General features: G+C 43.2%; 1 long non-coding RNA gene across 1 annotated transcript; it reads left to right on the plus strand.

Moving 5' to 3' along the window:
* Positions 1–2,331: 2,331 nt before the first annotated feature.
* Positions 2,332–4,116, plus strand: LOC137481570 (uncharacterized). Its single transcript, XR_011003550.1, has 3 exons — positions 2,332–2,978; positions 3,132–3,265; positions 3,379–4,116. It is a non-coding gene; the product is annotated as an uncharacterized lncRNA (long non-coding RNA).
* The last annotated feature ends 282 nt before the right edge of the window (positions 4,117–4,398 follow it).

Consider the following 4,398-nt stretch of genomic DNA (forward strand, 5'->3'; position numbering starts at 1 on the left):
AAAAAAAAAACCAAAAAAAAAAAAAAAAACCAAAAAAAAAAACCACAGCCTGATCAATTTACAGCCCAGAATTTATTGGTGGAAACACATCCACACATCTGCAATTCCTATAAACCATAAAACCACTTTGTTTCTGATGCCTCATTGTAATTCCAACCCCCCTGCTTTCCATCAAGAGATGCTAAAGTGGCTCCTGGAGGAGGGGAGAAAAGGTGTGTGGGGTGTTAATCAGAAATACCCAGGCCCTGACCTCCCAGACTCTGGGGAAAGGGCATGGGTGGGACAGCTCTGGTGGCAGAGAGAAAGCCCAGGTCCTCGTCCCCAAATCACTGTGCATTGGGGGTACTCAGGGAGCTGTGGAAGTGTTCAGAGGATGCTGCATGGAGTATGGAGCTACTGCATCCCCACATGTGTGATCTGAGGTGCTGATCAGAGGGTTGGAAGCTCAGGCACCTCCAGATTTTGCTCCATATTAATGAACTGCTTTGTACATCTCATGTAATTAAAAGGAAGATCAACTCTTCCCCTCCTCAGCGCACAAGCTCCACTCCACTGTTCTAAACGCACTTGAGATTGAAGCTGGGCCTTTTGCTGGCTGAACTTCCTGCTTTTATTTCATGTTTAATGCTGCTTATAGATACTACCTGTGCTGTGCAGTAGCCAGGGGGTTTATATTAATTAAATGTTGCTATGGAAACAGCACATCAAGCAGAGGATGGTGTTTCTAGGGGAGGGAGGGAAGGAGCTGCTTGTAGCAGAAAGATGTGTGGCTGATTTGAAGGGACAAGAATCTGCAGAATTATGTGTTTGTAAAGTTACCAGGGCCTGGGATAGTCTCCTGTGTCCTTTTACTTCCTATGGTTGATAATTCCTGATTGCATCAATCCTCTCCTCTGAGCCCTGTGAGAAACCTCAGATCTTTAGTAGATCAAATAATCTTGTCTTCCCCTTGAAATGTTCCCTAATTCACAGCCCAAGCAGCCTAGAATCAGTTCTGAACAAGTAAAATCATGGTATTACAGCTGAACACTGAGAAGTCAGAAATCAGAGCTCTGTCCCTGGTGAAAACTGGGAGGCTTGACCCTTTGCAAGGGAGCATAGTCAGACTAATCTGTGTAGATATCCCTGAAGTCCTGCTTTGTTTATGCAAAGAGCTGGTTTAAGCCATTTTTATATGTGTTGCTTTTCCTCCTTCTCTGAATGCAGCAACAGCTAAGACACCTGGCTTTCTCAGCACAGGAACAAAAGTAATTGCAAAACATTTGGTATAACTGAAGAATCACTTTTACAGGCCAATTTTGAGGAAATATATAGGTCTTGATGGCTTATTTGGGATGAGCCTGTGAACCAATCTGTGGTTTATCAAATGGAGCTATGAAACACAGAGGACCAAGTCATCCAGAGTACATATGATGAAAGCACACTACTCTTTCCAGGTTGCCTTCCTTATATCTAAAAGTAGATGTTTCAGGGTCATCAAATATTTCAGTAATTTCAAGATTAAAATTCCTATTTTAGAGAATTTCATGAAGGAAGTATCTGCATAGCCACTTAGAACTTGCTGTCTAGAAATGTATTTCCCTTCCACACAGCAAGCCTTAAATCTGCCTCCACACATGCTCAGAGGAAAAAAAAAAAAAAACAAAAAAATGGAACTAGAGAGAGTGCATTTGGGATTGAAGTATAGCACCAAGTTCCCTTTCAGGCAGCCCAGGAGTAAATGGGGGATCTCTCTACAGAGAGCAGGTGGGTGATTGGTCATTGCATACATAAGCCTGCTCTGACTTTGCATCCATCCAGATGTTCTTGAGTATGTGTGATAACCCAAGTGAGTTCAGAACTTTGTGCATAGTAAGGAACATTTCCTTCTCTGAAATGCATGTTATATGAAGGGGCCCAAAAAACTAAGGGTAAGAGAAAAAAGTAATATGGTAATATTTTCTCTGTTTCACAGATGAAACTGCTCAGGAACTGACTTCTGCTGGGTTCTAAAAGGTTTTGTAGGGCTGAGTTCTGTATAATGGCTCTGAGTCAGCACCTCAGGTCAGGAATGAAATCTTCCAGCCAACTTTAGCTTCTGTTATTTTGTCAGTCAAATTCTCTCCGAAATAGTTCCCCAAACCTATACCCCTCATGTTCATCTAGCTCCAGTAGAGATCCCTGACCTGAGTAGCTGCTGCTGAGAGAGACAACATCAAACTAGGGTGTATCATTAAGAGATAAAAACATCTCAAAAAGATATCATCCATTTATCCATTTGTCCATCCATACATCCACCCATTTGTCTGTCCATCCACCATCCATCCATCCATCCATCCATCCATCCATCCATCCACCCACCCATCCATCCATCCATCCATCCATCCACTTTTATCTTTCCTCCTCAAATCTGGATGCAGATCAGCCATGCCACCTGCTTATCAATTAAGGAAGAACAGATTCATGGTCTGATAAATTTAGCAAGTACCATGTAAGCTCTAATTGGTGGGCATGATCCACTCGTCTTGCATTAATTCCAAAAGGTTCTGCTGATCTTATCATACATTGTGTGCTCTTTGTGTTTTAATCATCCCCACCCCCATTGCATTGAAATTTTTGCTGTGACAAGCCCAGCTCTGAAGCAAGCACGTCACTGCTTTCATTGACACTGAAAAATCCTATTTTGTTAATAGTATAAATGGACTAGGGGCTTTGCCTTCCAGCTTAATTCAAGAGTGCTATCGGCATGAGTGGGTTATAAAAGCTCTTTTTCAGGATAAAAGACAGTTCCTCACCAAAAAAAAAAAAAAAAAAAAAGAGCTCAAACATCTTTATGACATCCCAGTGCAAAAAACAATTGAAAAGGATTGTCATAAAAGCAAGCATGTCAGTTGTGAACTTTACTGAATTGAGCCTAATGCAAAATTCATGCCGAGGTGTCACAAGTGAAAGGCAGTTTATTAATCCAACTTATCTGGAGCTGGTAGGCAGCAGTCATGGTAAATTAAGATCGTATGAATATTCCCTGGGCTCATTTGGGTTCCTATTCAGGACCCCTTTTGTGAGTGCAGTGGGGGCAAAAGGGTCTTTTGGACCCAAAGCAGCCTTCTCTTCCTCTCCCTCCAACACATCTTTTCATACTTGTCACACAGTGGGTGCTTTGGGGCTAAGTGAAGCATGATGTCTTTGCTGTCTGACTGATCAGGATGCAACGCCCAGCTAACCGTGTCAAGCTGCTTTATTCCAGTCATGCATTAGAAAGCATTTTATTTCTCCATTACGTTTGGTGCGTTCCCAGGATAACTTTTCCTACTGGGAAGAAGCTGTAGGGAGGATGGGTTTCTTAGACTCCTTTCTCACATGCTGTCCTGATTTTGCAATGTCTTATTTTCCCCACAGAGAATGGCAAACTGGCTCAGAGATGGTGTGAATGGAAGAATTGCTCCAGTGAATGTCTGTCTGCTGGGAAAACAGCAGAGTACCTATAGAAAGAACATAGTGGGCTTGTTCAGCACAACAGCCTTTCAGAGGAAACCTCAAACACCCTAAAGCAGCAGTGGCGTGGGACCAATGCCTTCCAAAAGGATGAGGGAAAGGAGGAATTAAAATGGTTTCAATTAAAAAGCTGTCTCCATTGTCTCCTGATGCTCTTGGGTAGTACTCAAAGTAGATAGTGATGAGATTGACAAGTCTAGCCAGGAAAATGGACCCCCCCCCCCCCCCCCCGCCCCAGTGCTGGCAAATTACATCAAAACCCTTAGAACAGGGATGAAACCCACTTCCTTGGAGGTTTAGGCTAACAGCAGGGTTGGGATTTCCCCAGAACCACGTGGGAAGTAGGAGGGCTCAAAATGTGCCTGGCTAAGGGATGCAAAGCCAAATTTAGCCCTACCAGAAGCCAGACCAACGCTTCTTATTTCCAACTGGGCTGAAGCAGCTGACTAAGGAGCTCAGGCTGGCCAAGAGTGACAGTAAGAGAGGAGATGAAGGCTGAGGAGTTTCTGGGAGGTGAAGGAGTTAGAGTGGATGTTTACTGAGGAGGTGAGTTGCAGCAGGAGAGCCACAGCAGAGATGTGGTTTACTGAGCTCTTGAGGGCTTGAAAAAACTTCTGCAAAGGGAAGAGTACCTCAGCTTATTGAAACCTGTCACCCTGATTTCTTAGGATTTTCTAAAGCCTTCTGAGTTTACATTCCTGTAGAAAACTTTCTCACACAACTTTCTGTAAACAACTTAATTGTTTTGCATTCTTTCACAGAGGCGGAGAAATTTGATGTACTGGTAGTTTGTCCAGTGTCATTAGAGAGGTGGCACTTTCACCCTCCAATCCACTGGCACCTTTTGAGAACTGTAAATGATTGGAGTCAGAGGAAATAAATTAGTCTCTTCATCATGACCAAAGCTGTGGTGCATCGTTTTTC

Source organism: Anomalospiza imberbis, chromosome 13, assembly GCF_031753505.1.
Source record: "Anomalospiza imberbis isolate Cuckoo-Finch-1a 21T00152 chromosome 13, ASM3175350v1, whole genome shotgun sequence".
Taxonomy (NCBI): domain Eukaryota; kingdom Metazoa; phylum Chordata; class Aves; order Passeriformes; family Viduidae; genus Anomalospiza; species Anomalospiza imberbis.